The sequence below is a fragment of the Daphnia pulex genome, chromosome 7 (genome assembly GCF_021134715.1).
Source record: "Daphnia pulex isolate KAP4 chromosome 7, ASM2113471v1".
Taxonomy (NCBI): Eukaryota; Metazoa; Arthropoda; class Branchiopoda; order Diplostraca; family Daphniidae; genus Daphnia; species Daphnia pulex.
In genome coordinates, this window is record NC_060023.1 from 7,040,970 (window position 1) to 7,062,508 (window position 21,539).

At 35.8% G+C, this 21,539-nt stretch overlaps 5 non-coding genes across 5 annotated transcripts; 1 reads left to right on the top strand and 4 right to left on the bottom strand.

The window, feature by feature from the left end:
* Positions 1–11,920: 11,920 nt before the first annotated feature.
* Positions 11,921–11,993, top strand: Trnav-uac. The gene has a single exon. It is a non-coding gene; the product is annotated as a tRNA-Val (tRNA).
* A 3,410-nt stretch (positions 11,994–15,403) lies between these two features.
* Positions 15,404–15,475, bottom strand: Trnac-gca. The gene has a single exon. It is a non-coding gene; the product is annotated as a tRNA-Cys (tRNA).
* Positions 15,476–18,820: 3,345 nt separating this feature from the next.
* Trnaa-ugc lies at positions 18,821–18,892 on the bottom strand. The gene has a single exon. It is a non-coding gene; the product is annotated as a tRNA-Ala (tRNA).
* Positions 18,893–19,684: 792 nt separating this feature from the next.
* On the bottom strand, positions 19,685–19,756 carry Trnaa-ugc. Its single transcript has one exon. It is a non-coding gene; the product is annotated as a tRNA-Ala (tRNA).
* A 111-nt stretch (positions 19,757–19,867) lies between these two features.
* On the bottom strand, positions 19,868–20,004 carry Trnal-uaa. The gene is made up of 2 exons: positions 19,968–20,004; positions 19,868–19,912 (listed from the first exon to the last, which is right to left on the bottom strand). It is a non-coding gene; the product is annotated as a tRNA-Leu (tRNA).
* Between the last annotated feature and the right edge of the window lie 1,535 nt (positions 20,005–21,539).

Sequence of the window (21,539 nt, forward strand, 5' to 3'; positions counted from 1 at the left end):
AACAAGCCGATTTGGCAAATATTCTGTGTCCTAAGGAACTAATAGTCAGGATCGAAAGATTGTAAGAAAAATGCAGAACTATGGTAAAAAATTGCCTTAAGAATTGGTGGTACCGCCAATAGTGTATTTTGAAAATGAAAATTTCAAGCAGCATAACTCAGAACTCGATTTTAAAACTTGAAAAGATGGTCATAAACTCGGTATTTATTAAAATGTTTTCATTGTTAAACATGTTGAAAGGAAATAAATGTGCAAAGAATCATTTTCAAAAACAGGTTTTGCGATTTCATAGAGGCTATTAATGCAACTTCTGTCAACCTATCTCCTTTATTCTTAATTTTTTAGTTATAAGCGCAGTAGGAACATATGAATAACTAATATTATAAAATAATAGGACCGCAAACAGGATTATGTTTCTAATTTAGAAAGAACTGACATCATTGTTGGTTTACCAATAATACTGACAGAAAATTTTTTAAGTTTTTAACGTAGTAATTTGACAATTGAAACTTTTTTTAAATTGAGGTTTTATAAAAGAATAATTGTCAGTAATCTCATTTTCTTAGCAACAAATTTTTTACAGAATAGCAGTTAACTAGAATAACTAATATTTGCCTCTTAAGATTTTCCAAGGTAAGGCGATCACATTCAATTACCGCCTTCAAAATGATCGCCTTACGGATACTTCTCGTATTTTTTTAACACAGGAAAAAGTTCAAAAAATTTTCTCATTTTTTGCGATCTTGTAGGTCAATACTAGGGAATCACCCAACCGCGGTGAAAAAACACGTCAAAAAATTTTGTCCAAATTTATTATCAAAATGTAAAAAAAAATTAAATTATTATTATAAACATTTTTATTTTTTTTTAAAGGAGAATAACTGAGAATCAAGCTTTTTCACGTTCAACCAAAATTTAATAAATATTGATAAAAAAAAATTTGTTCAACAGGCCCTTTTGTAACTTTGCGCATTGAAATGGGGAAGTAAAAGACGTTCAGACTACATCGAATAAGTGTCAAAAACAGCCAGTAGACTAAACCAAATGTCGACATAACAGTCTCTCGACGAAAGAGCCTATACAAAATTGCAATGAGGGAACCGTTTTTCATAGTTGGACCAAGAAAGGCCTACCAATGAAAATATTTATTTATTCCCTACCATTAGAATAAAAGGAATAATATACGAAATATTTGAAATAACTTAACAAGGTTTTTTTTTCAGATAATGCCGCAGCACATTAGATGGATTTGAAATAAAAAAATACCCTTTTCTAGAATTGTGAAGAAATTTAAATTTTTGTAACCTTCGACAGATCCTTTTGTCGCGTCACCTAAGAAAAACTTCATACTTGAACAAAAAATTTCATTCATTGTGACAAACTCTATGGAAAAATGGAGTTAGATAATAAGAACAAGAGGATGTCACGTTCACACACAGAGTAAATAAATTTGATAAAATAACAATCGTTCGACAGGCTCTTTTGTCGCGTTGCGTATGAAAAGACTGAAACAAATGGGTTCGAAAAGATTCAGTAAACTGTGGTGACCCTGAAAATGCGATCTGTAGGTTCTTTTATTGGGTTTTATGAAAAAAAGCTGAGGCAATACGACAAGGTTTGGTAAAAAAAATATCGGTGTTCGATCGGCTCTTTTGTCGCGTTTCCTTAAAAAAGGTTTTTCAAGTGTAGTATATAGAATTTCAACTGCTTGCCGTTGGTTCTAGGGCTCGTCGGTATTTTCAAAAAAGGTTCATTAGTAGAAAAAAAATTATTTTTAGGGATACACAAAAATCGGTGTTCGATCGGCCCTTTTGTCGCGGTGCCATAAAAAAGGTTTTTCAAGTGTAGTATATAGAATTTTCACGCTTGCCATTGGTTCTAGGGCTCATCGGTCTTTCTCAAAAAGAGGTTCAGCAGAAGAAAAAAAAATTTTAGGGGGGGGGGCACGATTTCAAATTTCGTTCTCAATGGCTGAAATTGTTCCAAATGGGGTCAATCATAAAATTTCAACTACAAAAAACGATTGCCAGTCCTCCTCCGGAGATTCAAAAAAAAAAAAAAAGTGTTGGTACTTCGATGGGACCTTTTGTCATCGACAAATATCGGGTACGACAGAACCATTTGTCACATTGGGAGACAACTTGGTGAGACCAGGTTGGGATGCGCAATCAAAGAATCATTTGGTTAATTATTGAGTTTCTATCGAACAGGAGGCCAGTCAGATATTTCAGTTATTTAAGTGAAGAAACTGTGTGTTATTAAATAATACTTCTTGAACAGCTTTAACGCAGATCAGTTTCCATAAGTTGATGAGAATTTCTTTCAAACTTTCAAAAATCAGGCTGATACGTAGAAATATTTCGAATGGGCTTATTTTTAAATTCAATAAAGACATCAATGATACAATTTAACTGAATAAACCCAATAATATGTCGTTCCCTATATTAGGTTCAACTAAACAGGGGGCATCCGGGGTTGAACCGGGGACATTTCGATCTGCAGTCAAATGCCCTACCACTGAGCTATACCCCCGATATTTTTACATCTTACCCCGTATTATTAGCCCTCCATTTTTATTAAGAATAACTGACTCGTTTTAATTTCTCCATTTTAATTAAGAGTAACTGACTCTGAAATATCGATTGATATTTTTTAAAAATTGGATTTCGTTTCTCTGATATTTCTCCAAGAGAAATGTCGATAATTGATGCCTATTTTTCATCATGTGGCTTTCATTTGGTCAGCTATATCCTGATTATATCGTTGGGGGGACATAAACATGTTATGTTGATTTTGGCTTAAAATTTTTGGCAGAAACCAAAAGTTTTTATGATTCTGGCGAAATGAAATTGTTGCCATCTATCTAATGTTAACGTTTCCATAGTGTATAGTGGTTATCACGTCGGCTTTACATGCTGGAGATCCTCAGTTCGATCCTATGTGGAAACAATTAACCAACTTAAATCCTAGTATGGAATTGCATTTCCTATTGTATTTTCTCGATAATAGCCAATATCTGGACTTGTGTACTGCTATGTAAAATGTGTAATGGAAGAAGAGCGGTAGGAATCTTACACGCTAACTAGCTAGTCTGTACACTTAAAAGGGTGCCACTACCAAGTTGTATTTGTTTGGCTATCCGTCTGGTGTTATCCCAACGAAAAGCAGTCAAAACTGGCGCTTTTTTAACGCAACAATAACCGCTGAAGTTTTGACTTGATTACTGCAAAATGGTAATGTTACATCACTAGAGATAATTTTACAACTATGCAGTCTATCATCCTAGCACTCATTAGAATTAAATGTAAAAAGATAAAATATAGGAATATCACTTATGTGTATCTTAAGATGAAGTTTCTCCCACATTTGCCACTTCCCACATTTGAGGGCCAAATGAATCTCATGAAGATTATGATTTCTGGAGCGATAAATGGTGAAGTGGTTGTTTTTGGTAATTTCCAACTTTTTTTTTATAAGGCAAATACCAATTCATTTGTTTTTATCATTTTTTTTAAAACGTAGTCTACCTAGTTTTAGAATCATATAAGACCAATTTTCTTTTAATCGCAGTATTTTTGTTTTCTACAGATGTAAAGAATGGTCATAAAAAAAAAGACCTTGATACTTCTGCCAGTTAAAATAGTTCCGTCAATCCGACTTCAGTTCTAAAACGGAAGATAAACACGATTGATGTTGACGTGCAGCCAAGTTCTGCAGCCAGCGGCGATATTCCGTCAACTTCGACTGCTTTGTCTCCCCCTATTAAAAAGGGTTCTCTTTCAAATCCATTAAAACAATTAGCTTTACCTTACCAAAAGCGCTACGCTGGTCACCCTAGGAAAAATGGAAAGGGATACTTTTTGGAGTACAATAAATCCCCAAAAATTGTCTCAAAGAAATCACTTATCGAGAAACAACAAACAAAAGAGTAAGAACCAAAATTTTCAACAATTTTTGTTATCAGTAATTGTTATTTCTTTTTCCATTAGTGTTCCTGTCATGGATAATTGGATCTCAAAAGGCACCTTTTATAATTGATTTCGAAAAGAAAATTGTAGAGGAAGAATTAACGTAATCCAAGCCGATGTTAGCAATGCAGTTACGGAAGACGTTGTTGAAAAGGAACTTGAATGTTTTCAATCATTGTTTACCCCTGATGATTGGGCTGCTGTCCTTCAAACGAGTAAGTTTTTATTTCATTTTATTTGTATTTTATCATCATATTGACATTTTATTTTAGTTGATGTGAAGAAAAATCGAAGAAGTCAAAAATATTTCCGTGTAAGGAATGCAATGCGAATATTCTAAAAAATGTTTCGGCTATTTTCTGTGATTCTTGCCTGGAATGGTTTCACATGTCGTACGAGAAAGTATCAAGAGAACCAGCATCACAACATTATGTTTGCATAACTTGTAGAAAATGATGTGTGAGGCACCGCCAAACAAGAATCCGTACATTGACACTTAATTGCTTCGTCATTTACAGGCAAAGAAGTTATGGTTTTTTTTTAGAAACTCGAACCTGTTTAAAAATGTTAGTTTGAAGTTATGGTGATTTCGTAGAAACTCGCACCTGTTTTAAAATGTAATTTTGTCATGTGAACAATTAAGAAAAGAAACTTTTTCAAAAAATACATTGAATGAAATTTTGCATTCTTTTTAATTAGTCTTTTTAAATGGAATGACGTTATTCTAAAACGAAAATTAAGAAATTCGTATACAACTTATTTTGGTGTAGGCTACTTAATATACGCTATGAATTATAAATTTGTAAAACAATAAAGGTACACAAGTAAAGCCATGTATCTTATTATTTAAATAAATTAAACCTAGAGAAATTGACAATCCTTTAATTTCAGCAATGTGTCTTCAATTGAATCAAGCCAAACAGCAGCGAAGGTTATCCTGATAAGAAAATTTGAATGTGAATTGTTGTGATCACTAACAAGAATAACTGTTAGTTATGAGTTAAAGAGAAACATGGCAACACAAATAAGGAGTAGAATTCCCATGAATACTTTACTGGAATCAATGTAATTATGAGTTAAAGAGAAACAGGGCAACACAAAAATTTTTTAGCCGTTTGAAAAATCTGCAAAAATAAATCGCTAGAAATCTGACCGATTCACTATAAATTTTCTCTTGATGGATTTTTCCAGTGAATGCCACCTAATTGTTTTCGGTTAATTTCGACACCCTTACTGTGAGATTCTACCCTGACAAACAAGAACTTTGTTGCTAAGAATGAACTCATTATTGAGTCACGGATCCATATTTTTCATTTTGTTGACGGGTACTGTTGCATCACTTGTCCCTTATTTTTTTTCTATTCGTCACACACTTTTTCTATAATGGAGAAGAAAATTGTTCTTGATTTCGTGGAACGTTTGTTATCCCGTTCGTTGGCAACTGAATTAGATGTCGTGGATATAGGAGACAATAAGGAAATATCAAACTTATTTTTATCGGTATTTACTTTTAATTTTTTTCTTGTATAAATATTTTCTTAGTATTAAATTGGTTGGTCGTTTGGTGTCCTTCTACACCCAAATTTTGATTCCTAATGTGTTAGAAGTAAAAAAAATTCATTTTTGTTGACTTCAACGGTGGTACATTCGTTGCTTCTGCTGTATGTGGAACACATTTCAAATTTTCACGCGATCTCGAGATTATTTGTTTTGTTTTTTTTTGTTTTTTATTTTTTAATTTTTTTTTGCTTGTTATTCCATTATTTTTTCAGGTGAATACGAGTTATCGTATATCGCGTTATGGAATTTTAGGCTATAGGGAAGACGATAAAAAACAATTCCGCTGTAAATCTGATTTCCAGCTACTCTTCCACAAGTATACTGCAGTACGTAGGCTAAGTTAATTTTTTTATGTTTTCCGCTCAATATGACCTTAAATCAACTTTTTTTCATCAACAGTGTGATCCGATTGAGGTGACAAACGGAGTTTTTTCTTTTATTTTCCCTGTTTTCCGTTACGAATTTTGTTCTATTACTTCATTAAAGTGTTCTTCTGCTAAAATTGGAGTTATTGTTGGTAATTTTTTTTATTCGTATTTAAATTTCATTAATTGAAAAAATATTTATTTTAAGATTTGTGTGGCATCGTGTCTTCCGTTCACGAAGATGAATCCATTTTGATAGAGCAGTTGTCTGTGCTCTTTGGAGAAGAAAAGTTGGAAGTACCCTACAGCACAGACAGCAACATTCCGTCTTTTAGACGTCTTTTGTCCCAGTGATCGGGACCGATGGTACCGTTTAAAAGCCCGTACGAAACTTTTAGCTTAAATTTTGACTGTTAGCTAATAACAGCTCACCCGGCGCTAGGCTAAAAAATCAAACCAGCTATAATGCTGCAATCACCTCGAAATTTTTCATCTTAAAATAATTCCCCTTTTTTTAAGCAGATATCAGCTTTTTTTTTCAAGCTAGGGCGTTTTCTTATCTTGCTTGAAAAAATTAACCTGAAAACCAGCTTGAATTTCCCCCCTTAATATTTTTCCTAACTGTAAGCTAATTCCACTATTGAAATTTTAATCTAGGGTTTAGCTCCACTTTTTTTAGCAGATATTCAGCTTTTATTTTCCAAGCTAGGTTGTTTTCTGATCTGGCTTGAAATTATTAACCTTTAAATCAGCTCGAATTTTTTCCCCTTAACATATTTCCTAACTGTTTCACCTAATTGTAGTATTGAATTTTTAATCTAGGGTTTCGCTTAATTTGATCGAAATAAATCATGATATTAAAAAAAAGGTTAAACAAATGCGGCATGTGGGGTGGTCAGGCACAGACACAAAATAATTAGGCCTACAGATTTTTTTTTATTTACAACCTAAAAACCTACGCATAGTAGGTACGTATAATAGTTATGGGCAAAAGGCGAAATTTAGAAAATATTTTTTTACATTACAAATGGTTTGTTTTTATATAAGTTTTTTATTAGTGAAATTAGAAGTCTATGTGAAGAATTAGGCCTATCGACACAATTATAACAGCATCAAATATTTTTTACCTATTACATATCAAAAGATACCAGATCGGGACAACCAGCAGCAATAAGTAAGTAGGTGCAGCAAAAAACTCAAAATCAGTAAATGGATGGGTGATCCTGCTAACAATGGGAATGCGCGCGGAAAGATCTTTTTCTTCATTAGGTAAGGCAGCGAGAAAATTTCAAGTTGCCTTCAATCTAAGATTTATAGCTAGAAAAACGAGTAACCTGAACCCCGGTCAAATCCGGGGAACTTTTGTCTAGCGTAAAGTCGGACTCTTTTGCAATTCGCTTTCCTGTAGCACGATCTACCCGTAATAGATTTTATCGTGGGAAATCTGCCCAGTGACTACCTTACTTGAAGATTATCACGGCGATGCTATAGACATCTGGTGGTGATGCTGGTTGTTGCGTCATCAAAGATTGCGTCATAACGGCGACGACATCTGGTGTCGGGCATGTTTGGGCATGTTCCATTTTGGGGGAGGAGCCTGTGTTGACACATTGTTGACACAGACACAGGCTCCTCCCCCAAAAGCTTGTTCTTTTATTATATATATATAGATAATAGCTAAATCTACTCTAAAATTCCCAAAATGGAATTTTAAAATTTTGACCTGAAAATTTCTAGCTAAAACCGCCTAACTTCGTAGCTAATTCTAGTACAGAATTAGCTAAAAGTTTCGTACGGGAGGCGTCTTTCTGGGTGGTTTTAAGAGGACCAAACTGGGAAACATGTCCGTTATTTCGGGGTTTAAATACGGCCAAAGCCGGTTTTTTAAACTTTAAACAAAATTAATCAAATTTTTGTTTAAATTTAGCCTAAAACATGCTAACATTTCTTTTTTTATTATTTAAAAATAAATTTATGGTTAAATCACTTAAATTGTAATTTCTGAAGCCGAATTTCAAATATAATAGTTTTCTTCGCTCTGCGGTTTAAACGCATTAGTTTTTCACATTCGAATTACTGGTCCGACACTCTAACCACTCGCCCATTACCTGTTATAATTGAATAGAAGTTTGAAAACAGGATTGTTAAGATAGCATTTGGACTTAGAGTTTTCGCGGATTTCGTGTCTTTGTGTCATTGTTCACAAACCCAAAACACAAAAACGAGACCAGTTTTAGACTGCTTTGGGCCAAACGATTTGTGCCCATAAAAAACCAATTTGGGACCACACGAATTGGAAGGACAAAGGCCGTTTTTTTCCATCCTTTTTTTCCCGGCACGACAGGGGCGTCAGACGGAACCCTTTAATTTTTAAGCGTTTCAATTTTCTTTTTCATTTCATTTCAATACGGATAAAAACCTTTTTTTTTCCGGATTGTTTGTACGGTACGGAAGGGACGGTTTTTTTACCGCTTAAAAACCAGGGATGTTGTCTGGGAGATTTGCAATAAATATTTTCTCTTTTAAATTCATCTTATTTTTCTTTGTCTCGATAGGTTATGGTGATTGGACATCGAAAAATTGTCAATCATTTGCGTAGTTGCAACGGTGACAACCCAGTTTTGCGCAATAGTTTTATCAAGATTTATGGACTCAAGCTTGTCAGCAATGGCTCTTTGCCTATAGCTGCTCTTTGCGAGGACAGTTGGATAGAAATTTTTCCCATGTAGTAATTCCCATTTTAAATTCTTCAACTTAGAAGCTCACATAAACTGTAACGTATACGATAATACAAATCTACAACTACAATGCCATTTATTTCGAATTTCTCATATTCTCGGTAATTCATAAATGATAACCATTAAAAGGTTTTCTTTCATAAAACAATCGTGATTCATGTTCTCCACTTGTTATTTTAATAATAAATATGTTTTTGTTGTGACACTGAAACATTCCTTATCATTTGCGTAGTTGTTCTCCACTTTTTAGTAAAAAAAAATAAAATAAAAAATCCTTTTTTAGCGTAGTACTTATTTTCCGTCTTTTTTTACTTAAAAAAAAATAAACATTTTTTAGCGTAGTACTTAATTTTCCGTCTGTACATCTTCGAATTATTCTTGAATTTTCTCACCTTACATCATTTTCCTTAGTGGCATTTTTTTCATAATCCTGTTTATTCTTTTAACTCTACCTCTTAACATCACTAACTATTTTAGCGCGAAACGGGAGACGGTTAAGCAACCCTTTTACCTGACGCAAAATGAATAGAGAATAAGGCTGATAGACAAATTCTATTAATTGCCACTATTCTGTCACACCACCGTTTAATTCTAGAACTCTTGCTAATCAAGCGTTCGTAAATTTCATTTTGCGTTCCGTAAAAGGGTTGCTTAACCGTCTTCCGTTTCGCGGTAAAATAGTTAGTGATGTTAAAAGGTAGAGTTAAGAAAAGAGGGGGGTAGAGGGGTTTGGGTTAACAAGGAAAAATGCGCACAAATAACAACCCCTTTCTCTTGTGATAGGCTCACACTACCCGCCAATACAGAGTAAAAAGGCGTATATTTGAGCACAAGGTACACAAACTTTCAGCCACGACTGTAGATCGTGAAGATCCCGAATTGCAAATGGCTATGAAAATGTTCAATCGCAGATCCTTTGAAGATGAACAAGAAGACGAAGATGTTTACGAAGCCAATCTAGCATCCAGTCGTTCCCGGTCTTCAGCGGAACTTATCGTTAAAAGTCATTCACCATCATTACTTAAACGTCCTTCTACGTCTTTAGCCATCACAACTGTTAGTTTGTTGTCAAACAAACCGCAAGAAAATTCCCCTGCTTGTAGTTTACGTGAGACAGTTAATCGTTCTAAACGTCAACTAGGCGAAAAATCTGATATGTCATCATCAATACGTCTTCTTCGTGATAGGTTGGACGTTCTTAATTCCGTCATATTAGGACGTAGACTAAGGGATGACCCCCTGAGAGACGATGATATACCCAAATAAGATCAATTCGATATCATGTATGGAAAGACTAAAGATTTAATCTAATACACAACAACACGTCTAATACGTAAATTAAGTGTTATTCTTTGTCGCTTTGCGAATCCTTCATACTTATAATATGAAATAGAGAATACCTTCGATATAGAAAATAGAAGCTTTATCGAATCTAAATACTTTGTAAATTTGATTATCGTCAAATAGATAAAAAATGTCAGCACGTTGATGATAAAACGGAACCATTCTCCTTCTCACTTCTATTCGTTTTTCATACAATTCATCCTCATTCGCATCACTGTCATTGTCACTATTTAAGACTTCGTTAAAAACATCAAGGTAAAGTTCTAACTCATCGATGTTATTCATCTTCTATTCTCACTAGACCACTTAATAATGAAAACAATGACACGGGAAATACTAAAATTAGGACAACAATAGCTGTAAGCATTAGCTTAAGCACGGAATTTTAAGAAAATAATCTCTGTGATCCATAAAATAGTTGGCTTACAAAAAAAGCTAACTTAAGACTAAAAAGACAAGTTCAAAAAAAAATCTTAAAAAAAGGTGAGTTGAGAAAAGCTAAAACACGGTTTTAGGAAAATCCAAGCTTAAATTGGATTTTTAAGCCAAAAACAGTAAGATAAGAAAAAATTCCGCGCTTAAGTCAAGGCTAGAATATGGCCCCAGTTTCCATAAGTTGATGAGAATTTCTTTCAAACTTTCAAAAGTCAGGCTGATACGTAGAAATATTTCTAGTGAGCTGATTATCGAATTCAATAAACACATCAAGGAAAAAATTTAACTGAATAAACCCAATAATAGTTCATTCCCAATATTAGGTTAAACTTAATAGGGACATCCGGGGTTGTACCAGGGACATTTCGATCTGCAGACGAATGCTCTTCCACTGAGCTACACCCCCGATAGTTTTACATTTTACCGCGTATTTGTATTATTCCTCCATTTGGCTCTTCCCTACCAAGACAGGTTTTCTGATATCGAAAAACGATTAATACAGGGTTGTAGATCTTTTTACGCTGATCATTTTTAATATAGGGTTTAGGCTATGTTTGTGGGGAGCTACCACAAACGACACGACGACGCCACGCCTCCCGCTCTTGTCGCGGTCGTGAGTTACCAGTTTACCACCGATCTTCCACTTCCATCAAATCTAGAAGCTTTTAAATTTAATTTATCAAAAATCGATTTATTTTTCGACCGAGATTTGAACCTCGGTCCTTCGACATGGCATCACGGGTCGCTAACCATAAGGCTACCGTTGACATGATTGAGTTAAGGGAAAGCATGAGCCGTATGGCAGCTCCCACAAGCTTTATGTAATGCAACATGTGACTGCATGATATAGCAGTGACTGATGCTATTAAAATTTAAAATTTTCAAAATTTTAATTTTTATCGAATTATTTTTTTGACTTGGTCGAGATTCGAACCTCAGTCCTTCGACATTTCAGCACGGGATGCTGACCATTAGACCACCGGTGACATGGGAGCAGCTGGGGAACATGGGCTCGTATAGTATGGCCCAGGTATAAACCCCCCTTCACTCACCCCTCTCCCATGGGTACGCGCCACCCCGCCCCGCTCGACCCCCTTTCTGGCCGGCTTGGGCTGCACGTCAGCTCCGTAAAACTCAAAACTTTGAACGCGTTTTACGGGCACTTCCGCTCATTTGCACACCCTAAACCCTATATTAAAAATGATCAGCGTAAAAAGATCTACAACCCTGTATTAATCGTTTGTCGATATCAGAAAACCTGTCTTGGTAGGGAAGAGCCCTCAATTTTAATTAAGAGTTTCTGACTCTGAAATATCGATTGATATTTTTTAAAAATTGGATTTCTTTTCTCTGATATTTCACGAAACGAAATGTCGATAATTGATGCCTATTTTTTCATCGTGTGGCTTTCAGGTCAAGTCAGCTATATCCTTATTATATATTTGGGGGACATATACATGTTATGTTGATTTTGGCGAAATAAATTTTTTGCCATCATTATGAAATTTACGTTTCCATAGTGTAGTGGTTATGACGTCGGCTTTACACGCTGAAGGTCCTCAGTTCGATCCTGGGTGGAAACAATTTTACTACTTTAATCCGAGTATGGAATTGCATTTCCTATTGTACTTTCTCGATAATAGCCAATATCTGGACTTGTGTACTGCTATGTAAAATGTGTAATGGAAGAAGAGCGGTAGGAATCTTACACGCTAACTAGCTAGTCTGTACACTTAAAAGGGTGCCACTACCAAGTTGTATTTGTTTGGCTATCCGTCTGGTGTCATCCCAACGAAAAGCAGTCAAAACTGGCGCTTTTTTAACGCAACAATAACCGCTGAAGTTTTGACTTGATTACTGAAAAATGGTAATGTTACATCACTAGAGATAATTTTACAACTATGCAGTCTATCATCCTAGCACTCATTACATACAAAGTAAAAAGATAAAATATAGGAATATCACTTATGTGTATCTTAGCAGTAAATCCTCATAACCACCGATGTAGTTATCACCATAGTGCGAGCGATAATCCAAGTGCATTTTACCATGACATATTAGATAGTATTGGATTACAACGTTGATTTGTATGAGCCTGGCTAGCTCAGTCGGAACAGCATGAGACTCTTAAGTATTAATTGCAATTGTACACACGACCTGGGTTTTACATTTTTCGCTAAGATTATCGTACCTGGCAGGTTCTTTCTATATTGTGCGCAAATCTGCTACTGATACAGTGATAATTCTATGGTGTGATTATTGTTTTGTCACTATATATTTGATGTAAATCTTTAAATAAATGATACAAAAGTTTCCATATAAACAGGTAAGCATGCAGAAAACCGCAAGTTATTTCATTTTAAAACATCTTAATAAAGAACATCCGTTGTATACAGTACCCACCAAACTATTAGGTACACCCCCCTTTTTTCAGTGCATTCTTATGGCACTACGTGTCCTAGGAAAAATGCAATAACTCTTGAACCGCTTGAGCTAGATTTTTTTCCTTTTGGCCTTGAGTAGATCTAATGATGATCTACATTTTTTCTACACATGAAGTCGTCGTAGGATTAACCCCCACGGCGCTACGGTATCGTTCAGTTTATTAGGTACACCCATTTTCCCCCATATGCGCCGTGTTAAATACGGCGTTTTCAAATTTTTACAAAAAATACTAAAAGTAAAGCTAAAATGATTTTCTTTGTGCCAAAAGATGCACAATTCTTCACTCTATACGAATATAGAAAATGATTTGCAAAAAAACCAACTCAGAGAACCCTTCCCTATACCCTAAAGTTTTCCACTTCAACATTTTTACGGCAAAATAATAACTGGCGCTGTCGCCACCAGAGGCACTGCAGGATACGGGCTGTTGCTACCAGCCGCCAGCTCTCACAGAATATGGTTTGAGGTCACTTTAATTATTTTTGTGAATAACGTAGCTATTTGAATTCAAAAGATGTGTTTCATGAGAAATTTTTATTCGCAAATATTGCGAAAAAGCTAAAACTTCAAATTTTATTCTTGGTTCCATTAGAAAATAAACAATCAAATATGCGATATGCGATGCGAAAATGAAAATAATCAGATTTTTTTTAAATATCGTGTGTGCCCTCCCTTGGCTTGTATTACTGCTCGGCATCGGTCAGCCATTGTGCCGATGTATCGCTGAATTAATTCGGGCGTAATCATATCCCATGCTTTCTCGAGTTCCTTCCAAATGGTTTTCACGGTGACTCGGTCGGATTCTTCTAGCCTAGATTTTACAAAATCCCAGACCTGCTCAATAGGATTTAAATCCGGGCTCTGGGGAGGCCAAACCATGCGCTTTAACACTCCTAGACTCACATAACAAATTTTAGGAATAATAATTAGGCGAGAATTCATTTGTCTACCTAATTTTTCTTTTCTTTCTAAATATCCTCGACAAAGATGTGACGAATGTTTAGGATCATTGTCTTCTTGATAGACAAATCCTTCTCCGAGTAACCGAAGACCTCCTGGCACTGCCTAGTATAAAATTTTACTGTCATTCGTGTTAACAAAACAAAAGAGAATTTTTTTTTACCTGACGAATCAAAATTTGGTGATAAGTTTGCTTAGTCATGATCCCTACTATTCTGTGCAGGGGTAAAGCTCCTTTGGCACAAATTGCCCCCCAACACATTACCGAACCCCCTCCAAATTTTACAGTTGGTACAAGGCACTCATTCCTATATCTTTCGCCGGGTTTTCTTCTGACAAATGTGCGTCGATGTGTTCCAAAGACTTCTACTTTAGTTTCATCAGTAAACAATACTCGATTCCACTGTTCTACAGTCCAATTTACATGTTCTTGAGCAAATTTTAGGCGTTTTCGTATATTAGCTTTTCTGAGAAGAGGTTTTTTGCACGCAACTCGGCCGTTCATATCAAAGCTTTGCAGGGATCGACGCACAGTAGACATTGAAACTGGGGTACTTATCGCGGAGTTGACTTCTTGAGTAAGAACAGGCAAAGTTTTTCTACGATCTCGTTTTGACAATAATTGCAAATATCTAGCAGTTGCATCGGAAATTTTAGGTTTACAAGAAGTCTTCCTTTCTCTTTTTCCTATGCATTCTGTCTCATTAAATCTATCGATAGCCTGCTTTACTGCGTTTACACTACGGCCTAGAAGAAGAGAAATTTTACGTAACGAAGCACCTTCCTGTCCAAGTGTCACAATTTTAGATTTTTCCGTCACAGTCAAATCACTCGCTCTCCCCATTTTTACCTTTGGACAGGAATTTTTGATCACCACAACTTGTAACTTGAGAATAAATGAAGGCTCGATAAAATCGCGGGTAAAAGAAACAATCGGAAACAATATAGTCATTTTCTTGGGGGTTAGGCAAGATATTCTTTAATAAACAAAGAGAATTTTCCCGTTTAATGACATTGATTCTTTCAAATTCTTCCCGCCGAGGAGGCGAGGTAACATATCTGATTCTACCCCAAACCATATTTTGTGAGAGCTGGCGGCTGGTAGCAACAGCCCGTATCCTGCAGTGCCTCTGGTGACGACAGCGCCAGTTATTATTTTGCCGCAAAAATGTTGAAGTGGAAAACTTTAGGGTATAGGAAGGGTTCTCTGAGTTGGTTTTTTTGCAAATCATTCTCTATATTCGTATAGAGTGAAGAATTGTGCATCTTTTGGCACAAAGAAAATCATTTTAGCTTTACTTTTAGTATTTTTTGTAAATTTTTTAAAACGCCGTATTTAACACGGCGCATATGGGGGAAAACGGGTGTACCTAATAAACTGAACGATACCGTAGCGCCGTGGGGGTTAATCCTACGACGACTTCATGTGTAGAAAAAATGTAGATCATCATTAGATCTACTCAAGGCCAAAAGGAAAAAAATCTAGCTCAAGCGGTTCAAGAGTTATTGCATTTTTCCTAGGACACGTAGTGCCATAAGAATGCACTGAAAAAAGGGGGGTGTACCTAATAGTTTGGTGGGTACTGTAAGGGGGCACCCAGGTTTGAACTGGGGACATTTCGATCTGCAGTCGAATGCTCTACCACTGAGCTATACCCCCATAAATGGTTGTATGAGTTTACCTTCGACATTCTGGATTATAAGGTATTAATTTTGCGAAAAAAAAAACTTATCTTTTAATTTTTGTTTCACACAGGATGCGCAAACAAAGAATCATTTGGTTAATAATTGAGTTTCTATTGAACAGGAGGCCACGTCAGATATTTCAGTTATTTAAGTGAAGAAACTGTGTGTTATTAAATAATACTTCTTGAACAGCTTTAACGCAGATCAGTTTCCATAAGCTGATGAGAATTTCTTTCAAACTTTCAAAAGTCAGGCTGATACGTAGAAATATTTTTAGTGAGCTGATTTTCAAATTCAATAAACACAACAATGAAACAATTTAACTGAATAAACCCAATAATAGTTCATTCCCTGTATTAGATTCAACTTAATAGAGGGCATCCGTGGTTGAACCGGGGACATTTCGATCTGCAGTCGAATGCTCTTCCACTGAGCTATACCCCCGATATTTTTACGTTTTACCGCGTATTTGTATTATTCCCCTATTTTAATTAAGAGTAACTGACTCTGAAATATCGATTTATCCCTGAGGTATATTAATATACGAAGGTCCTTAACAATATAGGGTGTGGGGTATAGGGGGTAGGGTAGTAGTAGCTAGTAGTGAATTTCAGAGGGTTTAATGTCCATTTAGTTATCCTTTATACGTTTCTTCCCTGAATGACCAATCGTCACCAAATTTTGTACGTAATTCTGTCAAAATTTGATACATGTCACACATTTGTACATGATGATCTTGGTTTTAATAAATTTTTTGATCAAGTAAAATTTCTATTCCCCTTTTTTTTAACAGTTAGTCATCAACCAAGAAGTTGAGGAACATTTTAAAAATGTTTGATCATACTCATTTTAAAGCTCTGGGTCATCTCTCTCTTCTTCCCTTGTCCTCTCCACAGTCATCAAGATCTTTTAGCGGTCGTGAACAGTTACCACTGATCTTCCACTTCCATTTACCTCCGAAAGTTTTTTAATAAGCAATCCACCACTCAACCGCACCAAATCCATGGACCCCACTTTTTTTCCCCATTCCGCTATGGGACCAAGAAATCTGAAATAATTCAGGCATATCCAGTTTTTTTAGTTCGGATTCACCTGTTTTTGCAGAATTTAAATATTCCCTGCCGTTCGGGAGATATTTAATGTTAAAGTTTGAGTTTTTTCAAATTTTAACAATTTTAGGGGTCTTTGGCATCGCTTTTTGGGTAAATGCTAACCTTTAAAAAAAAACAAATTCAACCAAAAGTTTGCTTGGCCATCCCTTAATACCAATCCAAAAGAAATTTACATTCCGAATTAGATTGACCGAGTTATTCTCAATCTAGTAAAGTGTAATTTTGACCAGTTTCCCACCCAGCCTAGTCGCAATTTTTATTACTCTCCCTCGCGTTCCTAGCGTCCATAGCGGAATGGGAAAAAAAGTGGGGTCCATGGATTTGTTGCGGTTGAGTGTTGGATTGCATGTTGAGTGTAATTTTTCAAAAGTTACAAATTTAAATTTCCTAAATGGCTTGATCGAGATTCGAACCCCGAACCATACCAGTGGCAGCTCGGTTTGCTAACCATGAGACCAACATTAACATAAGATTCAAGGGAAAACGTGGTCAGGTTGGTGTGTACACCAAACAATGTAACGAAAGACGAAGTAAAGCTATGGTAATATCGCTAGCGACGCTACCATCGGTATCGATTTTGGAACCGGTCGTAAAACACTTAGGTTATATGCCTGAATTAAGATTTTTTCAGCGGTGGTTTAATCTAACTGCTATAAGAGCACATCCATTTCTTTATAGTTAATATGTAACTAATAATTTTTCCAATTCCATGTTACTATAGTAATAAATGTTGGTAAAACTTAATCTAAACATGAAGTGCGACATGGGGTGGCGGGAAAAAGCCTCCGCCACACCTAAGTCGCACCACTCATAATATTAACAGATTATTAGTCAATTAGTTATAAAGAATCAATTATGAAAGAGAATAAAGGGAAACAGAATTTTCCAAACGTTAAAGTATGTATTAATCTACCATAACCTTTATTTTCTGTCTCTTTAACGTTTAAAAAAATCACCGAAGGATATTACCGAAGGAATCTTGTATTGCAATGTGGCGTAAACTAGGTGTATTGAGAAGAGCACACAATTGTAACAATGACAGGGAAAAATATCAATAATTAATGGCAATTATATGCTTTTCTGTTCAATTTTAGAGGATCATTGCAGGTTTAATCGACAGTGCCACAACCGAACGGCCGTCAGAAAATACCGCTGGCACGACAAAAGCCGATTTCTACCAGTAGAAGAAAAAGAACGATAAGAAAGATTATGCCCTATCGTTTTGCAAGGTACTTGTTTGATCACTGGGTATTTACACTTTTCACGAGATATTCGTAGGAATGTGGAATGTAGTTTCATTCTGTTGGCAGACCTGACAATGGTCCTTTTATCAAAATGAAAGTAATTATAGTATGGAGTTGCGGATGATTGAACTCCAAGCTTTTCGCATGCAAAGCGATCACTCTACCACTGAGTTACAACCCCTTGACAATCGAGACTACCAGTATGTTCCTGATACTTGATTTTTAACACTCGATTATTTGCAAAAGCTTGGAGTTGCGGAGGATTGAACTCCGGTCTTCTCACATGCGAAGCGAGCACTCTACCTCTGAGTTACAGCCCCTTAACATTTGTTCGTTTGCTTTGAGTGACTTTTAACGATTGCGACACGTATGTGTTTTCAATGGAGAAGAAGATTTAAAGTGAAAAAGAATAAAACTTGAAAGGAAGGTTTTGTAAAGAGTGGGGTACGAACCCACGCCTTCTTCGAAGACCAGAATGCCAAGTAACGGATTCTACAAGATTACCTATTAATCTATTATTTGAATTAGAATCTTAAGTCTGGCGCCTTAACCACTCGGCAATCTTGACATTGTCAACGCAATAACTACTTATATTGCAATGTGGTGTAAACTAGGTGTATTGAGAAGAGCACACAATTGTAACAATGACAGGGCAAAATATCAATAATTAATGGCAATTGTATGCTTTTCTGTTCAATTTTCGAAGATGATTGCAGGTTTAATCGAAAGTGCAACAACCGAATGGCCGTCAGAAAATACCGCTGGGACGACAAAAGCCGGTTTCTACCAGTAGAAGAAAAAGAACGATAAGAAAGATTAATTCCTATCGTTTTGCAAGTACTTGTTTGATCACTGGGTATTTACAGTTTTCACGAGATATTCCTAAGAATGTTGAATGTGGTTTCATTCTGTTGGCAGACCTGACAAAGGTCTTTATGTTTTTAACTGGAAGTGATTATAGTATGGAGTTGCGGAGAATTGAACTCCGGGCTTTCCGCATGCAAAGCGAACACTCTACCACTGAGTTACAACCCCTTGACAATCGAGACTACCAGTATGTTCCTGATACTTGCTTTTTACTACTCGATTATTTGCACTACCTTGGAGTTGCGGAGGATTGAACTCCGGTATTCTCATATGCGAAGCGAGCACTCTACCTCTGAATTACAACCCCTTAACTTATGCTCGTTTGCTTTAAGTGACTGTTAACGATTGCGACACGTACGTGTTTTCAATGGAGAAGAAGATTTAAAGTGAAAAAGAATAAAACTTTAAAGGAAGGTTTTGTCAAGAGTGGGGTTCGAACCCACGCCTTCTTCGAAGACCAGAATGCCAAGTAACGGATATCACAAGATTACCTATTAATCTATTATTCTATTATTTGATTTAGAATCTTAATTCTGGCTCTTTAACCACTCGGCCATCTTGACATTGTTATCGCAATGGCTACTTTTATTGCAATGTGGCGTAAAATAGGTGTATTGAGAAGAGCACACAATTATAACAATGACAGAGAAAAATATCAATAATTAATGGCAATTGTATGCTTTTCTGTTCAATTTTCGAGGATCATGGCAGGTTTAATCGACAGTGCCACAACCGAATGGCCGTCAGAAAATACCGCTGGGACGACAAAAGCCGGTTTCTACCAGTAGAAGAAAATTAACGATAAGAAAGATTATGCCCTATCGTTTTGCAAGTACTTGTTTGTTCACTGGGTATTTACACTTTTCACGAGATATTCGTTAGAATGTGGAATGTAGTTTCATTCTGTTGGCAGACCTAACAATGGTCTTTTTTTTTTTCAAAATCAATGTGATTATAGTATGGAGTTGCGGAGGATCGAACTCCGGGCTTTTCGCATGCAAAGCGAACACTCTACCACTGAGTTACAACCCCTTAACTTATGCTCGTTTGCTTTGAGTGACTGTTAACGATTGTGACACGTTTGTGTTTTCAATGGAGAAGAAGATTTAAAGTGAAAAAGAATAAAACTTGAAAGGAAGGTTTTGTCAAGAGTGGGGTACGAACCCACGCCTTCTTCGAAGACCAGAATGCCAAGTAACGGATTTCACAAGATTACCTATTAATCTATTATTTGAATTAGTATCTTAAGTCTGGCGCCTTAACCACTCGGCCATCTTGACATTGTTAACGCAATGACTACTTATCGCTTAGGTATATTTATATACGAAGGTCCTTAACAATATAGGGTGTGGGGTATAGGGGGGAAGGGTAGTAGTAGCTAGTAGTGAAATTCAGAGGGTTTAATGTCCATTTAGTTATCCTTTATACGTTTCTTCCCTGAATGACCAATCGTCACCAAATTTTGTACATAATTCTGTCAAAATTTGATACATGTCGTAACGGGGTTTCATTTGTTTTCATTACTGTTTTAAAAATTTAATTTGCGTACTTGTTACCTAGCTGGTTGCCGAATCCTAGGCAGTGAATTCGCTTTTGTTTGCTTAACCTTCCAACTGTCAGTGCAGTGAGTGCTCAGCAGTGTTAACAAAAAGAAAAAAAGTTTGAATCTTCCCTAGCAATTCAAGTTTTGATGATATGATATTGATATTTTGATGATATTTGATTTGATTTTTATTGTTCTTGTTCGATTTCGTCTTTATTGTTCTTATTATTGCCTCTTTTTGTTAACTGTTTTTAATAAATGATGATCTTGATTTTAATAAATTTTTTGATCAAGTAAAATTTTTATTCCCCTTTTTTTTAACAGTTAGTAATCAACCAAGAAGTTGAGGAACATTTTAAAAATGTTTGATCATACAAATTTTGAAGCTCTGGGTCATCTCTCTCTTCTTCCCTTGTCCTCTCCACAGTCATCAAGATCTTTTGGCGGTCGTGAAGAGTTACCACCGATCTTCCACTTCCATTTACCTCCAAAAGTTTTTTAAGTGTAATTTTTCAAAAGTTACAAATGGCTTGATCGAGATTCGAACCCCGAACCATACGAGTGGCAGCCCGGGTTGCTAACCATTTGACCAACATTGGCTTATGATTTAAGGGAAAGCGTGGTCAGGTTGGTGTGTACACCAAACAATGTAACGAAAGACGAAGTAAAGCTATGGTAATATCGCTAGCGACGCTACCATCGGTATCGATTTTGGAACCGGTCGTAAAACACTTAGGTTATATGCCTGAATTAAGATTTTTTCAGCGGTGGTTTAATCTAACTGCTATAAGAGCACATCCAATTCTTTATAGTTAATATGTAACTAATAATTTTTCCAATTCCATGTTACTATAGTAATAAATGTTGCTAAAACTTAATCTAAACGACGTGGGGTGGCGGGGCGAAGCCTCCGCCACTCCTAAGTCGCACCACTCATAATATTAACAAATTATTAGTCAATTAGTTATAAAGAATCAATTATGAAAGAGAATAAAGGGAAAGAGAATTTTCCAAACGTTATAGTATGTATTAATCTACCATAACCTTTATTTTCTGTCTCTTTAACGTTTAAAAAAATTACCGAAGGATATTACCGAAGGAATCTTGTATTTTTTAAAAATTATATTTCTTTTCTCTGATATTTCACGAAACGAAATGTCGATAATTGATGCCTATTTTTTCATCGTGTGGCTTTCAGGTCAAGTCAGCTATATCCTTATTATATATTTGGGGGACATAAACATGTTATGGTGATTTTGGCGAAATAAATTT